A 25,297-nucleotide genomic window follows, 5' to 3' on the forward strand; every position below is an offset into this window, starting at 1 on the left:
ACAGTTAGAGAAAATATATGTTATGGGCGTATGTAACAGTTACAGACCAGATTAAAATGTGAGACAGCCTTAGTTTTGAAAGAACTTAAACTGGAGGGGGAAGTGAGAGTCTCCGGTAGGTTGTTCCAGTTTTGGGGTGCACGGTAAGAGAAGGAGGAGTTGCCGGATACTTTGTTGAGCCTTGGGACCATATCACCTGTTGTTGTCTCTGATTTGCGCTTGTTTTTCTTCTATATTTCTGGTGTTATGTACATCCATTACATTGTGGCAGCATTCATTGACATCATTGTAACATTGTTAAAAATTAGTTTTGCCCACCTTATTGCTATATATATATCTAGATCTAGATATCTATATCTATATATATATATTTAATATAGATATATTAAGTATATTATTATTCTTTTGTAATGGACCAACTTCTTGTGTACCCAACAAGAAAAGAAAAATGAAAATGATAAAGAGGTGGATACAGGTACCTAAAAAAATTTTTTGTATCATTACTTGTTCTTATATAATTTGCCTGCCCTGTAAAAGGAATCACGAAAAGGACAACAAGATATTATTTTCATGATACAGCATAACTTATAATAATTCAGGGAAGTTCTCTATAAATGCTGACACCTGCACTGAATATTGCATGAAAGTATTTAGATATCAGAAGTGTGTCTGCACATGTTATTACTGGCTTTAGTCTCATCAGTTCATGCTCCTTTGCCCTTTAAATTCTGAAAAAATGGGTGAAGTGCAAAGCTTCTGCTTTGTACTATTTTGTTGCAATTCATTTCAAATAGGAAGTTAGAAGTGATGGATAATGTTTCTCGCACAGGAAGATAATGTTCTCTGTCTAGTGGCATATCCAAAGTAGGATTTAAAGAGACACATCTGAATGTCTCTTCAACCTAATGCAGGGGTACTCAGCTCCAGTCCTGATGCCCCCCCCCCCCCACACCCCCAACAGGTTAGTATTTCAGGATATCCCTGCTTCAGCGCGGGTATCTCAATCAGTCCCTGCTTAAGCAGTGGTAGCTAAATCAGTCCCTGCTCAGCACTGGTGGCTCAATCAGTCATTGCTTCAGCACAGGTGGCTCAATCAGAGTCTCAGTCGAAGAGTAGTAGACTCCCTACTACATCTGCAGAGACTCAGACCTCCTGGAGCCTACAGGTAGTATGAGGCACTTATTCAAGAATAGCAGATCTCCCTTAGGGGGACGGGGGAGTGGATAAGGGTGTTACTTTAAAAAATGCTACAAGTATTTTCTCATAGTACAGAACTGATTTATTAAAAAAAAACACATGTAGGATATTGCTTGGTCTGCAGCTTTAAGATAGAAAACAATTGAGCGCAGGCGTTCGCCAATTGTACTTCATTGTCTAGTCACACAATGGTAAAACTGCAGACAGAGCTGCCGATGGGGGGACAACTGGTACTGCTGTCCATGGCCCAGTGGCCAATTATATCGGATTTACCAGCGTAATATTAGTGGGCCGCTTGTACCCTTGTATTATTGAGAAGCAAATGTGCCGGTCTCATTATGACTACTATAAGCTGCTAATATTCTGTGACACGCTGGTATATTGATTATAACGTAGTTAAGGACGTACAATCACTACCTAACGGGCTGTTTGTACTTCTACACTATTGAGCAGCATTTGAGCCGGTTCCACTACAACGAATCTAGTTTGCTAATTGTCGGGTGCACGCCGCTACAGTGATTGCATTAGACCTAACAGCGCACAATCACCTGTTGGCAGGAGCTGCTCTGTCACCCGCTGCTACAATGAGAGACACTCGTATGGCTGCTGCATTCTGGCATCCTTGACTATTTGTATATAAGTCTCCAATAGCTGGTGATATTATGTGTAGCAAAGTAGCACTAGAATGTATAGATGCTTATATTATTGTAGCCATGCTGTAAAATGGACTGCAGTTTCCTCTTCTGCTGGCAGTAAGGCCTGGTAAGTTATGGGAATGCCAGCAGTAATCATGGAGGTTTGCCCTCATACCCTGGTGAGGTGCCCTATGTGTGGATGGGAGTGGCTACATACTCTGAGTCCATCATTAGTGACATCAGAGATGTGCCCGCCTCCTAAGAGATAAAAGGCACAGCACTGTTCAAAGTGAGGTTGTTGGAGAAGGAGCAGGTCTGCGTTGAGACCTGGGGAAAAGAGGTTCACTAGTGCTGTAACTAGTGGCCCCATTCTGATAATTCAGCATCAAGTTGTTAACGCCATACTGTGTCCAGAGTCAGGGGGCTGATGGAGTATAGTCAGCTCGCAGGGACGACCTAGGGGCCTGAAAGGAGTTGGGGGTTTGGAGCTGGGCTATAGCTGTTCTAGTCACCTTGAGGCAGTGCTAGTTGGTAGGATGCCTGGAGGGATATCCTGTTAACGAGGTCAGGAATTCTGGAAAGGGTCTGCGCTAGGCTAGCCAACAGTAGGTAGACGCCCAAGTACTGCATGGAAGAGCCAGAGTATTCTAGCCCATTCCAGACCACTTACCGAAGGGAGCACAGACTGGGAGGAAGGAGATACAACAGACACAGAGAGAGTGAGCCTAGCCTGAGATAGTGCAAACACGAGTCAGACCTACATTAGGTACACAAGGTGATGCATCGGGCAATCTTTATTGTACCGGTATGGTGGCTGCCCCGCAGAGAGGAGCTCCATGTATTCTCACAGTAAATACAGCGACCAAATGGCGACGGCAAGAATGGAGGATCCGCGCGGTGCGGAAAGTCCAAAATGGAGGATGGAGGCAGATGGAGGGAACGCATGTGGTGTGCGTTCCGCTGAGGAGCAAGCTACTGATGTGAATTTTGCAAGCCTGCTGTGGAGTGGCACGAAAGCTGTGGCCACGCCGTTTTGGACCTGCCTGAGGTCTAGGGGTACTGCCCCTGAGGACATTGAGGAGGACATTACTGTGATATGTGGGAAATATGATGAAGTTACCTGTCAGTCGGCATACAAACAGTTAAACGCTACCTCAACGTTCAAAGAGACTGACAGTGCAAATCAAAATGGCGGCTCCCGCTTCCCTGGGAGACCGCGTGGAGCAAGTGCAGAAAATTCTGCAGATTCTGGACTTACAGAAAGTTGGCCAGGAGTGGCGCCAACGGGAAAACCCCACCCTGCTGGGGGGTATGGCGCGAAACCTGAGGCCGCGCCCTCATGGACAATGACTAACTCAGCCCCAGTGCTGGGTCACCCGATTAACCTGTGGGACCTCCCCCTAATCTCAACTAGGGGGAGTGGCTTCCAATTATGCTCAGTGGGAACGGATTCAGCTGAGCGAGGAGCTGGTGAACCGGCCGCACCCTTAAAGAAAGTAGTTCCTGTAATTAGTGCTGCCTGTGGAGGAAGAGACAAAGAGGCGGAGAAAATTTGGCCGGGTATGGCGCCAAATAAGGAGTGGTGCTCGGGTGGTGGCGCGAAACCTGAAGCCGCGCCCCCCAGGACTGTGAAAAGTACAGCACTAATCCCAGGACATCCTATAAAATTGTGGGACCCGCCCCTAATCTCCACTAGTGGGGGTGGCTTCCAGCTTTGTCAGATGAGGGTGGAGCTAGTCAAGGGAGTGGTTGGCAACTCAACCCCTGCTTGTCAGTCACGCGGAGCCAGTACACTGAACAGACCACTGCTGCGAGTACCTCCTACCGTGACTATGGCCTGTAAGCAAGAAGAGAACACCATGTATCCACCCAACCCTATTCGGCACCAGGAGGCTTCCTGGTGATTCGGTTGGCGGGCACCGAGACAGTGGCGTGCCTCTGCTTGCAGTGCAGACTACCCGGTGGTACCGTGGGTACAGCTGCACGCTGCCCGCAATGTGGCCTCCAGTACTTGTGGCCTATGCCCACGTTTGTGCCCATCAGGCCGTTGAAGCAATGAGAGATGCGGCTATGCTGTCAGCCGAGCTTCCCGGTGCGCTATGGAGAGAAGCTGTGGATCCCGGAGAATGGGGATCGGGGCCGGTTGCCAAAACTGAGCCCGAGGAAAGAGAAGCTATCGGCAGGTATGCTGGCCGAGAAACTAAGCGGCGGTCACCCCGACCGGTGCCCCCAAGCAAGGTGGAAGTGGATTCCTCTGACGAGGAACCCATGGCGTCGTCCAGTGTGGTGATTCAGCAAACCACAAGCTCCTGTGATGGTAATGGGAGAAAAATACCACTTACCGGAGCTGTCAGTGAAAAGAAGCGGGTGTCACCAGTGCCACGAAAGACCGAGAGACGGAGTCCCCCGGTTCCGGGGACCGGCGGGTCCAGTGGTGAGGGTCGATCCACACCAACACCCACGAGCGGTAAGAGCAGCCCTTGTTCTTACCTGGCTCCGATGGCTACGTCGGCGGAGGAAAGACGGTACCAGGCCCAGGCGGTGAGATCGAAACCAGCGGAGCTGCCGGATGTCGTTTTGGAGGAAGAGGTCCCACTTGGGGACCCATCCCAAGATGGCGGAGCGTCCAGCCTTGTAGATGACGTCACTTCCGGCGGGCGCGGCAGAACAACCGGAGAGACGACTACGCATCACGGATCAGGCAGTGCTTCCTGATCGCCCGGTGCCAAGAAGAGTTGGGAGGCGGCGAGAAAGGAGAGCGGTGAGACCCGACCAGCGGAGAGCCCTTGCGGTAACTCTGGACAATGCAGTGGGAGAGAGCGGGTCGGAACCCCGCAGATACCCACCATCCGCCCTTAAGCCCTACCCCACGCCCTAGCTAAGGCTCCAGTCCCGGTCACGTTTTCCCGGGGGTCCTCGTCAAGTTTGGGAATGTCCGGAGGGTCCCAGGGTACCTCCGAAGAACGGACTGGGGAGAGACTGGGGAGTTTTACATCAGATGACGGGTCGTTGGGTGGGGGTTATTCGCGGGAAGTGTCAATTTCTAGCGGGTGCCCTAGCGTGGTGAGCATAACGCTAGAGAATAGGCCCAAACATGTGGGGCGGCCTAAGTCCCGATCTACCGGGACATCTGGGGTGTCTTCCTGGGGAGAGCAAGAAGAAGGGGATTCGATAGAATCTGCCCCAGAAGAGGTTAGGGAGACCCGGTGGTGGGCCCCATTATTCGAAGGTTACGTGGGGTGGTTGGACCGTACTCGGTTCCTACTAGAGAAGGAGGATGTGGTCGACTACTGGTGGGCTCGTGGGGAGTTTACTGCAGAAGAGCGAAAAGGGAATTGCAGGAGCGGTGGTATCAGATCTGCCACCATAACATAGAGCCCATGGGTCCCAGTAGATTAACGGATCCGGTAGTACCGGATGAGCCCCTATCGTGGGTGTTACCCGGAAAGGCGGGCAATGCTAAGTTGACCCGTGTCAGTAGGGCGGAGAGGGCCATTATCACCAAGTATAAAAATTCTCACGGCCTGGAATATCCGTATGTTTCTGAACCCCTCATGCAGGAGATTGAGTACAATAGGGACAGGTGGCTGAGGGAGACGATAGAACACTATATGGTGAATAAGGGTGGCGCCATTACTGGGCACAAGGCCGAGGAGAGAATTGCGCAGCTCATGCGGGTATTGAGCATAGGGCGGAACATCTATAAGCACAAGGTTGTATATAGGCCAGAAAATGGGCTACCGCGTGAGTACTGCATCATGGTCCTGGATATGGGGGTACGGGAAGTTAAGAAGCCCGATCCACGTCACTATTATTATGAGGTACAGGACAGATGATGCTCGAGTTAGTGCCTGCTGGTCCGGGTGTGCTTGGTGCGATACTCTTTACTGCGAATTCAAATGTTGTAATCAATTATGTGTTCCATTTTTCTGTGTTTCTCGAAGAAGGTACATAAATTTAGGTCCCAGACGGATCGTTGGGATTCACCAGGGGGAGAATGTAGCCAGCTGTAAAATGGACTGCAGTTTCCTCTTCTGCTGGCAGTAAGGCCTGGTAAGTTATGGGAATGCCAGCAGTAATCATGGAGGTTTGCCTCATACCCTTGTGAGGTGCCCCATGTGTGGATGGGAGTGGCTACATACTCTGAGTTCATCATTAGTGACATCAGAGATGTGCCCGCCTCCTAAGAGATATAAGGCACAGCACTGTTCAAAGTGAGGTTGTTGGAGAAGGAGCAGGTTTGCGTTGAGACCTGGGGGAAAAGAGGTTCACTAGTGCTGTAACTAGTGGCCCCATTCTGATAAATCAGCATCAAGTTGTTAATGCCATACTGTTTCCAGGGACCTGGCACAGGGATGATCTCCCTGAGGGGAGAGGGGATCCCACTCCATTGGGAGGGTGTACCTTTGAAGGGATCACGTACCGATATGTGCGGCTGAGTCCATCACTGCGAGGGGCAGCTATCCCATACCGCAACTACAATAAAGATGCTCAAGTTCAACAAATCCTTGCTGTGTGGGTGTGAAGTTCTTGCACAGGAGGAGGCACCACAGAGGAGTTCCTCATCAGTCACATCTTCCTGCGGACGCAGAGATCCTGATGAGGTGGAGGCGCTGGATATAGGTAGGACTCAAGCACACTCCCTCACCTGCTTGTCTAGGTTTGCAATCCCCACACAACATCATGTGGGAGACTCAGGAGTTCTGTTGCCAACAGGTGCACCACCAGACACGACCATGTAATGGGGACTGGTTAGACCACAGGGGCCAATGTGAGATTGGGTGGGTCAGGCTAGGCCAGAAAATCCGTTACATTATATTATGACAAGCTAACTTATCTCATCAGTGACTCTGTATATTAGTTCTATACCATCATCAGTCCTGACTGGTTCAGTTTGTCCACATGTATGTATGGGACTATCTTTATACATAGCTAACCATTGGGATACGTATCCGTTTTTCCATATGAGGATCACCCTTCCATTATCATCTGGTTTGCTATACATTATGTGCATGGCATATACTTTAGAAGCAATAGGGTGATATTATCGGACAATTGATTCATGAGTAAAGTGTATATTTACAGCACCTCTTACCTCATTTCACTCAATCCTAGGTTTATATAGCTATTTTCCTGTTTACAGTACACATTATTGAGTAAAATGGTTTATTCTTATTGCTAATTTAGCCAATATTATGGTATCTGTGTCTCCCAACATTAGATAATATCAATATTTTTTGTACTCATTTTAGATATTTTTGGTTCTAGTTTTAATATATTTTATTAAAAGTTACATTTTAGCATAGTGTTGTGCATATAAGTTATTTTATTTCTGGGGACATCCCGTTTTGCCCTTGTAACAGGGAAGCAACCCTGTATCAATGAGGCTACAATACAAAGCCTCAGTATTCTGAGAAACCAGCAGGGAGCTGGTTAATTGCAGCTAGACAATTAACCAGTCTCCACCTGGTAATCAGACAGGTTTAAAACTCCTACTGAAACAGATCCAAAGAGACTCTTGAGCACACCGAATACTGTCTGCTGATAACAAGACACCAAGGGAAGAGCCCTCTCTTCCAGGATGCAGCAAACCCTACCAGAGGCTGGACCCTCAACAAACACCTATGCATCTGGAACTAGAGACTGACTGAGCTTTTCCTCCCAGTCTTGTAAAGAGGGACTGGGAAGTGAGTCAGCCCTTACACAGGGATAGGTGTTTGTTTCTTTTGTTTCTTTTTATATGCTTTGCCTTGTTACAGGAACAGGCTCAATAAAGTCAGGTTTTAATTTCATCCTAATTGGTGTTACGCCGGTGCTGCCCGCAGACCAGACCCGTCCCCTGTGCTGAGGTGGGACATAGGGATACACGCACCCGCAGCAAAGGGAGCGCGTCCGGAGTGTGGTGTTAGTGTTGCCAGGCCAGGTAAAGTAATGAAGACAATACTTGCCGGTACCGGTAGTAGAGGAGGAGTAGTTGTTGCCAGGATCAGGGATAGGAGAGTTGCGGATGATCGAAGGTATAAGCCGTGTTACAGGGATGCCAGAAGTTACGAAGTCCAAGTAGAGCCGAAGTCGAGAGCCAGAGGGAGTAGTCGTCCAATCCGCGTCTATACCTGAGGAGTCACTGAGAGTAGTCAAATGCTTCCATACAGAGACTATGTCTATGACTATCTCTATGAGTGATGGGAAGCACAGGCATAATAAAGCTGGGCAGGCCAATGGGAAAAGGGGGCAGGCCTGGAGGACTGCAAGGAGTCTTCCCTGATAGGAGGGAGGTGTTACAGCCCAGCTGAGTGTAATCATTGATTTGCATGGAACTGTGTGATGCTTGGGGGCGACGCCTCACTGCAGGAGCAGTGGTTAAAAGTGCTCTGTTAGGCGTGTGCTCTGTAAGCTGGGAATGCATGCACATAACGTCTGGGGCTGGCGTGCGTGTAGGTGTGCGTGCAGGATGGCGTGGGCGCGCCCGGCGCTGAGCAGAGGAATCGCCGAGGGGAGTGATCCCGCGACGGCGGCAGGGGCGAGGAGCCGTGGAGGCCGGTACGGCAGGATTGTTTTGTGTGTCCAGGGGCTCCCTGCGGAGAGGGAATGCTTTATGTGGGATGCGAGTAGAACGCCGATTCCAGACAATTGGTGACCGTTAATGTACCTCTGCAAACATCTCTCCAATCTGGTTCTGATATATCATAATCATGCTTTGCACCAACTTCACTTATATTGTTCTCTTACATTTATTATATTTGTGGCAACAAGTTGATCAACTTTATCCTCTGTTTTCTGCCCCTGTAAGAGACATGTGGAGAGGTAAAACAAGGGAGACAGTTTTGGGGAAATTAAACAGTGGCATTTATTCAGCCCGTGACTAAGTGATACTGTTTAAGACAATATACAGATATATATATATATATACTGTATATGCAAATAAATAAACAGCCTATCCCTTTGTAAGGGCTAACACACATCCCCAGTCCCTATATGCACGTCTGGGAGGATAAGCTTCTTACCAACCTGAGACCCCAAAGTTCAAAAGCAGTACCTTAAAGCAGGTGGCCCTTCATGTCGGTCTGGATTGGTGTCTGTTGAGAGACCAGCCTCTGGCGTGTTCCCAGAGTCATTGCACCCGGGAATAGAGGTATGGTCCACGGTGTCTTGATATCAGCACAGCCTTGTGCTCAAGACATCTCCTATGGCAGCACAGTTGTGACTGTGCTCAGGAGCCTCTCTCTTGAAATTCCCTGCAGTAGGAAGGCCTTTTAACCTGTCTGATTAGTCAGGTGGAGACTGGTTAATTGACGGTTTTCTGTAATTAACCAGCTCCCTGTTGATTACTCGGACCACTGGAGGCTTTATATTGAAGCCTCGTTGAGACAGGGTTAAATCCTTTTTTTTTTCTCAAACATTTTTATTAGGCATAAGTACATTTTACATTCATTGCAATGTAGAAGTAGCCTAATACAGTAACAAGTTTTTTTAAATTGGAAAGGGACCGTTGGCGGTATCCGCTCGAAGAAGGGGCGGACCCCCAGGACCACTACTTGGTCCAGACATCTAGATGGGGAGGAAAAAGAGTGAGGAGAGGGAGAAAGAGAACGAAGGGGTGGAGGGGGAGGGAGAGGGAGGGAGGAGAGGGAGAGGGAGGGAGGGGGAGAGGGGGAGACCCTTTCCCCTGGCCGCCAGTTATTCTTCGCTTTAGTCCAGATTCTTATCTTTATTAACTTTGCTACGTGGAGTATGAACTGGACATAGTGCTTTTTTTCTAACCTCGTTTTAACAATGCACACACTGGTTCTGACTTCACACTGCTACAATAGCCTAGGGTAGAAGATTAAGGGTACGAGGTTAGGTTTTTAGGGTAGGGAATTAGGGCAAGGGGTTGGGTTTTTAGGGTAGGGAATTAGGGCAAGGGGTTGGGTTTTTAGGGTACGGAATTAGGGTAAGGGGTTGGGTTTTTATGGTAGGGAATAAGGGTAAGTGGTTTTACTGTAGAGTAAGGGCTTAAGGTTTTTAGGGTAGGGGGTAGTGTTATTATTAAGGGGTTAAGATTAGGGTATTTTAGGGTAAGGTTAGGAGCTTAACTTGGCGGCAAAAAAGGCTGGCAGAGAGATGTCTCAGCGGCGAGGTGAGTGGTATATTAATGCCGGCAGCGACTTGGTTGTGGAAAAAATGGCTATGACCAAATATCCTCGCCCACACGCCTATGTGTATATATATTATCCCAGTGCTCCTTTAAGATTTAGGAGGTTTGAACAGCTTCCTTGTTTCAGCAAACATATCATACAGCATTGGTTCTTCAAACATTGTTACAGTAGCAACCTTTGCATTCCGCTTCTTGGGAGTCTATGAACTACAAACTTTGTAAATGTCGCTTTGATTTTGAACACTGTCATGTTATTGATTGAGTTTTGTCTTCGTAAATTAAATTATTATTTCGCAGCTTTTTATTTCTCTTGGGGGCATAATAAATCTTCAGACCATTATACATGTTCCCAAGAAGGGTTTGTGCAGGATCAATGCGCATTCAATATCTTCCAAATGTTTTTTTTTTTTTGTGAATTGTATACCTAATGTACTCTGTAAACCAATTGCCGAAGTCTTTCAAGTAAATGCTAAGGACAAAAGCATGATTTATTATCGAAACTGGCAAGAATTTATGAACTGAAGGACTGTAACTTTTTTTACTGTACAAGTCTGTACTTTATTTTAATATGTGCATCAATACAATCCACACACTGACAAGTGATTAGCTAAGCTGCCGATCGAGCCATTCTCCTGTGATCGATCGGCGAGGATTCGGCTCGGGGGTTCACTAAATGGCTGTCAGTGCAGCAGAAGAGGACCAAAGATGGAAAGTTCTGTGGGGAAGATCATGTGACCAGGCAGTCACTAGATACAAATGGTGCACTGCTAGAGAGAAGGCAGGGCTCAAAAGGGGGTGTGCCAGAGCCTGTTTCAGAAGAGGAAGGGGATGTGACTTTGTAAATTGTTGTTAAAGAAACAAAAAATGCTTTATACATTATAATACATTAAAAATGTCATTCAGAGTTGTTTAAAAAATGCTACAAGTATTTTCTCATACAGTAGTACAGAACTGATTTATTTAAAAAAAAAAAAAAACACATGTAGAATATTGCTTGGTCTGCAGCTTTAACATGTTCTGGAAAAACATTGTCCTAGAAATAAGGAATGTGGAGGGGTCACAATCCTGCACTTCAAAAGTTTTTGATAAAAGGCATTTAAAAAAAAAAAAAAAAAAAAAAAAAGATAAACCACCCAGCTCTTTGAAAGAACCCGTTCCATTTTGCTCCATTGATAGCAAAAGTGTGATCATAGCTAATGGGAATGAATAGAAGTAGGGAAGAAATAATTTTTCACATTAAAAAACAGTGTTGAAGGAGACGTTCTCACGAGATAACACTTCCCAATTATTCCTTACTTCTGGATGACTCAGTCCAGGGGCGACCAATTCCAGCCCTCAAGGGCCACCAACAGGTCAGGTTTTCAGGATATCCCTGCTTCTGCACAGGTGGCTCAATCAATGGCTTAGTCATTGAGCGAGCCACCTCTGCTGAAGCAGGGATATCCTGAAAACCTGACCTGTTGGTGGCCCTTGAGGACTGCAGTCTGCTACCCTTGGCTTTGACCTTAGCTCTAAGCATTGTCCTGCTCACTGTGGCTACTGGATCTTTGTTGTGGAACAAATGGGCGACTAAAAGATCTCTCTTTCAAGAAAATAAAAATAACTTCTTAAGGATTTTATGGCATTTTAATTCTTTTTTTTTTTTTTTATTTATTTTTACATATACTGTACTACAATGAGCATTTGTTAAGACAACTGTAATTGCCGGTAGAAATAATGCATAGTTTGTTAAAGTACAACTACAAGCAGAAATCTCTTGACTGCAACGTTATGGTACTGGCTAATATAGACTATTGAAGGTGTTACCCAGCATACACTTGATTTGTGTCTATATGGTTTGGTTAAAGAGACCCATCTTGAAATGTTTATAACAAGGCTTAGATTTTAGATACAGGCATACCCCGCATTAACGTACACAATGGGACCAGAGCATGTATGTAAAGCGAAAATGTACTTAAAGTGAACCACTACCTTTTTTCCACTTGTATGTACTGTACTGCAATCGTTATATACGTGCATAACTGATGTAAATAACGCATTTGTAACAGGCTCTATAGTCTCCCCGCTTGCGCACAGCTTCGGTACAGGTAGGGAGATGGTATTGCTGTTCAGGATGTGCTGACAGGAGCATGCGTGAGCTGCCGTTTGCCTATTGGGCGATATGTCCTTATTCGCAGGTGTACTTAAAGTGAGTGTCCTTAAACCGGGGTATGCCTGTATAGGACATAAATAGTAAAAATAAGAAAGAAGATACGGTATAAGACAAGCATTTTTGGTCTGGTTACATTGGTGCATACTGTATAGTATACAGTATGCCTACGGTCAATGGCCTATATGTTCCATCATTGTGGGATACTAAGAGAAGACAGCATCTTTTTGCTTCTCTCTCTGGTGGCTGGTTCTCTCAGCGAGCAGTACCACGCAAATGGCGCTTTCATTTTGATCAAAACAAATTCAATGTAGAGAGGTCTGCACCTTGTGAACCATAAAAAGCATTGTAGGAAGAGCGCATCACAAAGAAGCACTTATTTTTTAATCAAGAAGGATTAACTGCGGCTTCAGCTTCACAAAGGACATGTTTTCATAAAGTACAATGATTTTTGCATCTATCAGAAGCAGAGGCAGCAAAGTATCTCGCGGTGTTACAATTTCACAGATGTCTTCTTTAGGTAACTCTTGGCATCAGCTCAGCTGGAAATTACTCTCTTAATGCAGCGAGTTCATTATCTGTAGATGCGCCGCCCCCGTTGAGAATAAAAATTGATTCTGTAACTGGAAACATTACGTTGCCCGGGTTATTTCCGAAGACGAACAGTTTTTAGTTGATGCAAACTAGAAAGCTGGTTTATACCGTACATTGAAATGCAGCACTGGAAGTAACCGTTCTGACGCGTTGTAGAGAAAATGTGCAGGGGCAGCTCAGCGAGTAAAGACACTGACTCTAATAACAACAAAACTGAGTTTGGCGCAGGGGAGCCTGGTTCAAATCCCGGTGTCACCTTATTCTGACCTTGGGTACCTCCCTGTGCCTCAGGCAGGACCGGCTTGTTCTTTTGTGGGGCTCGGTGCAGGGTCTTCCGCGGGGCCTCATACCTGGTCCGGCGCGGCATCTCCTCAAGCGTTATGTTATGTCATGTTGTCATGCCAACACGACACCATTTGACATCGCTGCATCATGATAACGGGACCCTGCAGTAGGAGATGCCGCTGGACAGGTAAGAAACAGTTACCGAGGGCCTGCGCTCTCTCCAGGCAATCAACTTTATTGTTGTGGGGAAGAGCGGCGGGCCTCTGTAAACTCAGGTGCGATGGCACCGCCATCACGCCGGCCCTGGCCTCAGGCACCACAATCCTAGATTGTAAGCTCACCTGGGCAGGGACTGTGTCTGTAACAATTCTCACACTGTGCACTATACTGTAATTCTGAAGCGCTTTGAGTCCCATTAGGAGAAAAGTGCTATTTGAAATAAAGTTCTTGTTATTATTATGAACCTTCGATCCTTGATAGACGATGCAAGAGAATCCCTATTAAGAAAATGTGCTAAATATGCAAAAAAAAAGGAAGTAGTCACTCATTCAAAATACTCATACTGGTTGGTGCAATATACTTTTTGTTCAAAAGCACTCACAAGGTCTATTACAAAACCATGTAACATGTTTAAAACAATCATATTTGCAAGTTTATCCTGGCACTGTTTTTGTAAACATTGTAACCTAAAATTTTAGAATGGGTTTTACTGACCTTACATCTGTCTAAACTTACCCTTTTTAATTGCCCCCTTTCATACCTGAACCTTTAAACTGCACAGTTTTAATACTTTATTAAAGGAGAATTAACCATTTATTTTGTGAGCTGTGAACTTTTTAGTGAAGGATTCAAATTCTTCTGTGCGTAACATGAGTGTTTGCAAGCACAATTTGTAACAATTGGGGACTTCTGGGCACTAAATTCTTAATGGCCGACCTGAACTTTAGAAGTCTAATAGCGATTGTGAGTACCTTATCGCTGTTGTGGAACAAACAAGGATTCCTCCTCCCTTTTTTGTTCAGTCCCAATTGTAACTGAAAACAATTTTTTTTACCTAGAAACCTAGAATTGGATGGCAGATCATAGTTACATAGTAGATGAGGTACGTCCATCAAGTTCAACCTATGCTACTATATCCGTACTTACAGTATATTGATCCAGAGGAAGGCAAACAAAAAACCCCAGTGACATATCATCTAATGATCTCATAAGGGGAACAATTAATTCCTTACTGATTCTAAAAAATGGCAATCAGATTTCTCCTTGTATCAGCATCCTTCCCATGTTTACTTATTTGGTATATCCATGTCGATCCCAAGCATTTTCCCATTCCCTTCCTGTAGTAGCTTCTTCCGCCTCCACTGGAAGGCTATTCCACAAACAGACCTGGTCTTAGAGTTTGCAAGGCCCAAGGTGGCACAATGGCAGGAGTGCCTCTTCGATAGAAGTAGTCAGGGATGGATTGTACTTATCTGCTGGCCTGGACAATTCCTTGAAGGGTGGCTGCCCTCCTGCAGGGTCATAACGTCATGTGATGTCGCGTTGTCATGGGATGTCATGCCAACATGTCGTCATATGACACCACAGTGTCATTTGATGTCGGGTCGCCATGACAACCTGACGCTGCAGGTGGAGGGCTGTTCCGGAGAAGGTAAGACCCCCCTCTCACCTCTCACTCTAACACATACACTCTTGGCATGGGGTGAGGAGCGATCCAGCCGGTTTTTAACGTGTAAAATGCTAATATATACAATTGACTGCATACTCCATTTCTTTGCTGAGGTCTTCCCTTACTATTTTTGACATTTGCAAAAACAAACATTTTGTAAATAAATGTCATTGTCTGGTGCCCTGACGGCCCATTATACCTGAGTGCCCCAGCCCCCCCTGACACATTGCAGTCACATGACCGCTTTCAATAGGGCAGCCATTTTGGAGGAAACCGACGAGGAGGGATCATCCTCCATTTCCTCTCTGGTTAGATCGCGTCCTGTGCTCCATGGCAACGCGGGAGGCGATCCAACCCGAGAGAAAAAAAAACAAGCCCTTTTGAGCATGACAGAATGCCAGTTCCCATGATGTAGTAACTACGCCCAGTGGCACCCAAAGGATTAAGCATATACAATCCGACTAAGCAAACATGTGGTTGGTTTGGTTTCCTTGGAAATTAAGATTTCATTTACTTGTATCGGGGTTCCTGAATGGAGGGAGGTGGGTGGGAGTGAGTTGTCAATTAAGTCTTCACTGAACCTCTAGCCCAGGTGTGCTTAACTCCAGTCCTCAAGACCCCACCCCCCCCCCCCCCAACTAGTCAGGTTTTCAGGATATCCCTGTACAGCACAGGTGGCTCAATCAGTCCCTGCTTCAGCACAGGTGGCTCAATCAGATGCTCAGTCTTCAACTGAGCCTCTGATTGAGCCACCTGTGCTGAAACTGGGATATCCTGAAAACCTGACGTGGTGGGGGGCTGGAGAACTGGAGTTGAGCCCCCCTGATCTAGCCCATCCTGTTCAAAGCCAATACAGTCAAGGAGGTCATGTGGAAGTAGGATAGAGGGAGGGGGACTTCCTATTCAAACTCCTGTTGAGCACATAGTGATATTAGACAAGACAAGTAGCATGAGAGAAGAATAACTTGTATGTCTCAGCACACCATGTTAACAAATCAACATTAAAAAAAAGTCTTTCAAAATACCTATAGAGGTTTGATACAGGTGAAAGATATGAAAAGTGTTAATAACCCAGATTTAACTCCTTAAATATTTAACTGCCATCTGTTAATGTTGGTCCTAGGAGAGACTACACCTTTAAATTTGGGAGTTAAAAACCTAAAATGAATTGTTGACGTCTAAGGAAAAGAATATAAATCAAATCCATTTGGCTTTAATCAGCTTGCCTGAATTAAAAGAAAAACTTGATCTTTCGCATGTTCTCGTCAAATGTCACTTAAACTTCAGAATAGAGTATTCTGTTTCATTCACGGTTATATAACCTGTCTATCTTTCAGAACATGCTGCATTTCTTTTTCTAGATGAATACTTGTGTCTGGTTTAAAAGGTTAGATTTAATTAACACACATTGTTTTTCGTTAGGCATACAGCAAGCATTCAATTAGATTAGTGGAAGTGTCAAAAAAAGTGAGTGTTTAAAAAATATCATATTTTTTTCCACGTTTCATTTAATAAAATCTGAAGTTTAAATTAAAGTCTGGCAGCAGCAGTGAACACGAACTACAAACGATGAGACATTTCATATTCTGACATATTTAAAAGGTTTGATATTTCATTGAATAGAGTCAATAATGTTTTGATTTAATATCTACAACAAACACTGGACTTGTAGGAAACTCTTGTCCACCTCTTAATTCCTGTCCATCTGTAGGCACTCTCTGTTTAGGCTATTCTGTTTTGTTGGTAGTTAAGATAAATTCACAAATAAGCTTGGTCTTATACAGTTTACTATAATTACATTCAGTGCACCACTCCAGTTCCCAAGGCCCACCAACAGGTCAGGTGTTAAGGATATCCCTGCTTCAGCACAGGTGGCTCAATCAGTGGTTCCGTTATTTTGACTGAGCCACAAGGTTTGCGGAATCTTCCCAAACGCTTATTCTACTAAAATGAAGTTTGCATATAAAAATCAGAATGTTCTATGCCCATCATAATGCACATAGCCTGGTGGCAGACATAGAGAGTCACATAGCTATAAAGTTTATTCATAAAGCAGATGGAAAAAAAAAAGAGTGTCTATTGACATACAGTAGGAGGGGAAACAAAGATTGCTGGAGGAGAGAGGGACAGAATGTATTGATAACATCATAAAGTATTACATGAAAGGGATGCAGTGGAGAGAAGAGTGGGAGCAGGAGATAGAGAGAGAAAGTGGGGGAAATAGAGAAGGTGGGGAAAGAAAAATGTGAAACCGATCATTATTTTGCAGAGGTCGGGGTTGGCGTGTGAAGGGTGTATGGGCTGAGCCTGGTGTGTATGAAAAAAACCTAAATTTTCTCCAATAATATATTCCACTTCTTGCAGAAAAATAGTCAGAGTTTCTGTTGAATCAGTGTAGCAATTACAGCTATGCGCTATTCAGATAATGACATCATTGGAATTTTAACACACCGGGACATAAATACCTGTACAGTCTCTGGACATTTCAATCATGCATGCACACTATTACTTTTAGGAGTTAGATGTATGCAGTTCATGTACGTACTGGCAGTTAAGCTGGGAAGACACAAAACACTTATATGGTGCATGTTGCAAGTTGAAAATTTAGGGACGCGTCTCAATTTTATCCCCATTTTCGCTCATTTACCTAAAATTTACAACACTCTAATCTCTTTGGGAATGATCACAGTGATGACGCGAATTATAGAGGGTTGGGGTTCCATACAATGTATCTAATCTCAGACACACTATTAGAGAGGGTTGGGGTTCCTTACAATGCATCTGATCTCAGACGCGCTATTAGCGAGGGTTGGGGTTCCTTACAATGCATCTGATCTCAGACGCGCTATTAGAGAGGGTTGGGGTTCCTTACAATGCATCTGATCTCAGACGCGCTATTAGAGAGTGTTGGGGTTCCTTACAATGCATCTGATCTCAGACGCGCTATTAGAGAGTGTTGGGGTTCCTTACAATGTATCTGATCTCAGACACACTATTAGAGTGGGTTGGGGTTACTTTCAATGTATCTGATCTCAGACGCACTAATAGAGTGGGTTGGGGTTCCTTACAATGTATCTGATCTAAGACATGCTATTAGAGTGGGTTGGGGTTCCTTACAATGTATCTGATCTCAGACATGCTATTAGAGTGGGTTGGGGTTCCTTACAATTCTTCTGGTCTCAGACACGCTATTAGAGAGGGTTGGGTTTCCTTACAATGCATTTGATCTCAGACATGCTATTATCGTGGATTTGGGGTTTCTTACAATGCATCTGATCTCAGACACGCTATTAGAGAGGGTTGGGGTTCCTTACAATGCATCTGAACTCAGACGCGCTATTAGCGAGGGTTGGGGTTCCTTACAATGCATCTGATCTCAGCCGCGCTATTAGCGAGGGTTGGGGTTCCTTACAATGCATCTGATCTCAGACGCGCTATTAGAGAGTGTTGGGGTTCCTTACAATGCATCTGATCTCAGACACACTATTAGAGAGGGTTGGGGTTCCTTACAATGCATCTGATCTCAAACACACTACGCGCTATTAGCGAGGGTTGGGGTTCCTTACAATGCATCTGATCTCAGACGCGCTATTAGCGAGGGTTGGGGTTCCTTACAATGCATCTGATCTCAGACGCGCTATTAGAGAGGGTTGGGGTTCCTTACAATGCATCTGATCTCAGACGCGCTATTAGAGAGTGTTGGGGTTCCTTGTAATGCATCTGATCTCAGACACACTATTAGAGAGTGTTGGGGTTCCTTACAATGTATCTGATCTCAGACACACTATTAGAGTGGGTTGGGGTTCCTTACAATGTATCTGATCTCAGACGCACTATTAGAGTGGGTTGGGGTTCCTTACAATGTATCTGATCTAAGACATGCTATTAGAGTGGGTTGGGGTTCCTTACAATGTATCTGATCTCAGACATGCTATTAGAGTGGGTTGGGGTTCCTTACAATTCTTCTGGTCTCAGACACCTATTAGAGAGGGTTGGGTTTCCTTACAATGCATCTGATCTCAGACATGCTATTATCGAGGGTTGGGGTTTCTTACAATGCATCTGATCTCAGACGCGCTATTAGGGAGGGTTGGGGTTCCTTACAATGCATCTGAACTCAGATGCGCTATTAGAGAGGGTTGGGGTTCCTTACAATGCATCTGATCTCAGCCGCACTATTAGAGGGGGTTGGGGTTCCTTACAATGTATCTGATCTCAGACACACTATTAGAGTGGGTTGGGGTTCCTTACAATGTATCTGATCTCAGACATGCTATTAGAGGGTTGGGGTTCCTTACAATTCTTCTGATCTCAGATGCGCTATTAGAGAGGGTTGGGGTTTCTTACAATGCATCTGATCTCAGATGCGCTATTAGAGGGGGTTGGAGTTCCTCTAAATTTCACAATATAATTATAGGGTTCCTTAACCACAAAAAGGTTAAACACCATGGTACTACATCAGGAATCTCTTGGGGTTGCAGACCTTATGACGTGGTAGCTACATCATGTATGTATGTATATCTTTATTTATATAGCGCCATCCAGGTACATAGCGCTTCACAGCAGTAACACACGTGACATAATAATATAACACGTAATGGGAATAAGCGCTTCAGACATGACAGATGGGAAAAGTCCCTGCCTGGAAGACCTTACAATCGAAGTGGTAAGTAGGGAGAACTTACAGGGACAGTAGGAGGGTGTTCTGGTAAGTGTGTCTGCAAGGGGCCAAAGTCATGCATCTGAGATGTATAGTATCAGCCAGAGGAGCTACCCATATGCTTCATCAAAGAGATGTGTTCTAACAAAGGCCCTAAATGTAGAGAGAGAGGGTGCCAGTCGGATATTAAAGGGAAGGATATTCCAGAGGTGTGGGGCAGTGAGTGAGAAAGGTTTTAGGCAAGAGAGGGCTCTAGATACAGAAGGGGTAGAGAGAAGACATCCTTGAGCAGAGTCAGGCAGGTGTATAGTGAGAAGCTAGGGCAAGGAGGGGCAGAAGAGTGTATAGACTTAAAAGTGAGGAGGAGAATCTTGTAAGTGATACAGAGTTTAATTTGAAGCCAGGAGAAGGATTTCAGTAGGACAAACGCAGAGATGGCATTATGGGGCACTCAATAGGTTAAAGTACTTAGAAGATGTTTTCATGGTTGTACATGACAACATAAATTCATGTTTATTTTCCACATATAATTCAAACTTCAGTGAAGAAATCCTTGAATCCATTAATGATAAAATTGAGAGTCACTGAGTAATTATGGGTTTTCCAACGCTTTTCTCCTTGAATAAATGCAAATGGCTAATTCTGAAGGAATTTGCTTCAAATAATTACCTGGAATTTAAATGTTTAGTTTCAGATTATTAATCAGGATAATGCATTAATTATGAGCTATTCCTCAGTGAACAAGATTTGTGTATTTGTGAAATCTCTCCACATAGCACATTGTATTGCAGAAACTGCAGGAGGATTTTAAATTGCTAGAGATGAGAACAGTGGATTCCAAAAGATTATTATATTTTAAGAACGCAACTTTTTTCACAATAAGATAGACTTTATTCATTTAAAAAAAAAGGCTTGCAAACCCTATATCTAAGATCATATTTACTAAGCAGTGCTATTTTATAAGCCACTATTCAATGCCAGAAGACATCTTATGGAATTGTACCTTTTAGTATTGTATTGTATGTCTTTATTTATATAGCGCCATTAATGTACATAGCGCTTCACAGTAGTAATACATGTGGCAATCAAATAAATAACAGATAATATAAATAACAGATCATGGGAATAAGTGCTTTAAACATAAAAGTAGCATTAAGGAAGAGGAGTCCCTGCCCGAGGAGCTTACAGTCTAATTGGTAGGTAGGGAGAACGTACAGAGACAGTAGGAGGGAATTCTGGTAAATGCGTCAGCAGGGGGCAAAGCTTTATGTATCATGTGTTCAGAATATCCACAGTGCGATTCATATGCTTCTTTAAGCAAGTGTGTCTTAAGGTGGGTCTTAAAGGTAGTAAAAACGACCATTGCCTTTGCTATTTCAAAAGCCACTTCAGTTGGGAGGGAACCAAGTCACGTTACCATAAAGCAAAAGCTTAAGTGCTGAACCAGAAAAAATATAAGCTGACATATATTTAAAGCACTATATAAAGATAAAAGAAGAGAGAAGCGCACACCTCATAGTATAGTATGATTTCCTTTACTTGGCACAAAGAATAAAATGCAATGAAAGCCACCCTACGCGTTTTGAGGTGTAAACTCTTCGTCAGGGGTGTGGCTTTCACTGGTATCCATGTCCCTTATATACCTCCACTGAATAAAACTTTAGTTAAGCACATTGGAGCATATACATAAAAATACTGTATCAGAACATGATTATAAACATCTAAATAAGAATCCTAAAATCATCAATCCTATTAGGGCACCCATAAAAGGGAAAAACCATAATAGATAATACAAATGTATATTACAATTAGAACAATCAATAAGTTCAACAATATGATACTTGAATAAATTTATAAATGAATATATTAATAAATATTGGGCTCCTAGCGACACAGTAATAACGGTAGTAAATGAGTAAACCCCAAAGAACTACAGAGGAAGGAAAAACTAATAAACATATGTATAGAGGAATATAATTATTCAATTCAATTAATAAGTTATATTTTTATTCCTTACACAGAGTCATATCCAATATGGATGACCAATACATGTATAAAAGTCTATCTCTGAATTTATTCCAAATAATTTAAATGTGTAAATATTTTAAACAGACAGAAAGGGGAGGGGGGGATCTCTTAAACCCTAAAGTTATTTTAAATATTTTTAAGCTATTTTAAAAAATTCTACAGAATAAGTGCACTATCCAAATATAAAACTATCTGTCTTACAAAACTAATAAACTTATAAAAAAAAAAAGAGGCCAAATCAATCCCTTCATTGAGACCATTGGGTGACAGGGTGCCTAACTGATGGATCGAATAGGTCTCTCTTTGACGCAGTTTTAGGAACCTATCTCCTCATTTTATTCCAAATTCAACTTGTTCTATACCAATAAATTTTAATCCGCATGGGTCCATATTATGAATGATTTTAAAATGTCTTGACACTCCGTGAGTTAAAAAAAACCTCTCGTGATATTGCCCCTGTGTTCTAAAAATCTTTGTTTTAAAGTGTGTTTAGTCCTTCCTACATACTGTAGGCCATATCCACATTCTAAAACATAAACAACATATTTACTTTTACAGTTAATAACACTTCGTTATTAAAATGTCTCCTCTCTGGAGAAACAGCCAACATTCTAACCCCCCTCCCCGTCCAATGCCAGAGAGATAAAAAAATAAAAATAAATCCTACTTAGAAATATGGAGGTAACCAACGTGAGGTGCATGGAAATGGAGTAAGAGTTGCTCCTAGCTCTTGAATACTGTATTACAGCCAAGTTTTGCCTGCAGTCTCCAATGTTTATACAGTCAAATGTGCGCCAGTCACAACTGTGTTCACTTGTAAACAATATGCCAGGTTGAGACAGCTGATCATGCTACACATCGGACCCAAATGAAACGTTAAAGGTGTTAAATATTATCCGGTGCTCTCCAGCTTCCCCTTGGTAAAATACCACATATTTTTATAGTCCTGCAGCTCTATTTATTCAAATAGTTTGCTTCTTTTCGGCTGACGGCGAAGCTTCATCTATTTCCAGCATGAAGTAATTAGAAACAAATGATTAAAACAGTTGAAAAGTATTATATAAAGAGGGCACAGGGGAATAGCCATAATTTGGCAGAGGTAATCACTTCCTTGAGGGCCACGTGTTGGCCCAGCTATTCAGCTAAGTATGTATATGCAAATCACCTCCATTCTTAGTTAAATTACTTACTTTGTATGCAAATCGTCTCATACATATGCAGCGGAGAATAGGGGTTGTCAGTAAATGTGCTTATTAAAGATGCACTTGCTATGCAACTTTAATGTCACCAATTAAAGTCCTCTGGCCATCAAGAAAATAGCTACTCTGATCTCACACATGACTCTGGTTCGCTGCTGAGGCCACCAAGAAAAAAGTGTCAAGGGAAGAAAATTAGGGACAAAAGCAGCTCCAACAAATAGTGAGGATTTCAGCTTCTTTTAAAAAGTTATTATAGAGATAAATAAGTAATGGTGTCAATCCCCGTTGCATTTACGAGCTTGCATCATTTTACATATATATATATATATATATATATATATATATATATATATATATATATATATATATATATATATATATATGTATCGTTAGTCGAACTTAATAATCAAAAACAAATACTCACTCACCGTTCTGTGGCTAACTAAATGCTTTTATTTGTGCGAGCTTTCGAAATACACTGATCTCTTCTTCCGGCGATGTTACAATGGATAAAGCAAGAAAGGGTTTTACTTAAAAACAGTCTGGAATGTTATCTGTGGATGAAACCTATCCCTCCCCCCTGTGCTGTATGCGATTTATGACTTTAGGTGTTAAATGGTCCCTGAATTTTTGTGATGTAAGAGTGTGTGTGTGTATGTATGTAAATATAAATGTATAAAGCGCACACAGAAAGCTTTACAAAAGGTGTGTGTGGAGGGGGTGTGTATACCAATGGTGTTGGTGTTTGTTGAAATGTAAGAGGGTGTTGCATTACTATAAATGTGTGTGGATACTATGTTGTCCATATTGGTATAAAGGGATAGAATTACATTGTACATTTGTATGTGTATATTACCCACCTACCCCCACCCAATCTCAGATAGGGTCTCTTAGGGAGTCTAATGCTCAGGCTACATGTCTCAGTGTGGTGCGTACCTGCTGGCAATAGGGGGCCCTGAGTCTCCTGCAATGACATGGGGGAGAACAGGACAGGTTTCTGGGGTTGTGCCTCTGTCTCTTCTACTGGTGCAGCGCCTCCATCTCCTGCAGCCCCCAGCTGTATGGGGTGAAGTCCCTACAAGAGAGTTCTCCTTCCCCTCCTCCCGATACACTTCACTCTCAGGCAGGAGTTTAGATAAAAGTGCAAGCTCTTTATTTGTCTCTTTCTCTTCCTTAGCAGACAGGTTACACAGCAGGCTGTCTTCCCTCAGGATGTCCCTGACCTCACTCCCGGCCTAGGGCACCAAGAGCGGGTCTAGCTCCTCCCCTACCTCTAGGCAGGGTAGGAGTTATGGGGTGCACACTCACTCCCCAGAGGGAAGCCTCAAGCCTGCCAGTCCTGGCAGCTCGGTCTGTGTCACCCTTGTCCATTCCACTCCAGGGACAGACTCCCTAAATAGGAAATGGCAATACCCTTAGTAGCTCCAACAGGCACCGCCCTTGTGTCTTCTGATTGGACACAGAGCCCGGTGACCTGCCTTCACTGCCTCAGTGTACTGCCTGAAGTGGGGAAAACCCATGATTGATCCTGGCAAACCTGCCCTTGCTCAGGGATTACTTCCAGGAGGAGGGCAGACATATAGCCCAAACCACACAGGGCTACATGTAAGAGGCACTCATGGGAAGAGAGTTCTCTTGTGTAGTGGCTCATGAAACTACGATCTCGGGTTAGGCCACCAGTCAGTGTCCCGAACAGTTTAATACATTTGTATTCATGCAACCGTCTCTTTTTCGGTGTTCTAAGATTACCTTTGAAAATGGCCACCTTCAGATCATTAATTTTATGGCCAGTGTCAGAGAAATGCTCGCCAACTGGACTGTCTCTTGTTCCGCGTTTGATGCTGTGGCGATGCAGGTCCATTCTCTTTTTTAGTCCCTGCCCCATCTCACCTATGTAGTAGCAGCCCCCTGGGCATTTCATGTACATGATAAGGTATACAACATCGCTGGAGGAACAGGTGAACCTTCCTTAGATTTTGTACTCCAGATTCCTGTGTGGTATTTGTATTGTGCCCGCTGTGTGGAGCATTGCGCAGGTTTTGCATCTTGTGTCCTGGCATGGTCTTGTCCCGCATTCAGTTGTATTATTGAATACTTTACTCCTCACCATCATTTACTTGAGATTATGAGGTTGTCTGTATGATAATACGAGTGTTTCAGGGAAGACCCGTTGCAATCTTGAATCTGGAGAATGGCTTGTAGTTCCCTGGTGATCTTGCGTAGGGCTTCTAGGTGTGGGTTATATGTGACCACCAAAGTCACCCCAAAATCCAAAGGTGACATTTATTTCTCAACATTTCGGCTCTTGATAAAGGCTCTTGGAGTGCCTGTCCTGATTTTCTTTTCTTTCTCTCTTTCTCTCTCTCTCTAATATTTCCATTTGCTATATATATATGTGTGTGTGCAAGTCATATGCTTTCCCTTTACATTGCAAAATTATTTGATATGATCCAGTGGGGATTAGAAATGCAATATACCACTTCCTTAAGCTCTAAGTAATTATAAAAAAAAAATCTCAAAGGAAATATCTAACATTACTTTAACGCAAATGCTGTTTCTTTATAACGGATTTCTATTCTATATGTTAGTTAACTAAACTCATTGCACAGACTTTTTTTTTAGATTGTGTGTCAACTCGAATTGAATCTAGTTTGGCAAGTTACAGATATCATGAATATAATATTCTTGCTATGTGTCAAAATATATTACTGTTTCATGAGAATCCTTCTCTTGCTAATGCAAAA

This window comes from Ascaphus truei, chromosome 12, assembly GCF_040206685.1.
Source record: "Ascaphus truei isolate aAscTru1 chromosome 12, aAscTru1.hap1, whole genome shotgun sequence".
NCBI classification, from domain to species: domain Eukaryota; kingdom Metazoa; phylum Chordata; class Amphibia; order Anura; family Ascaphidae; genus Ascaphus; species Ascaphus truei.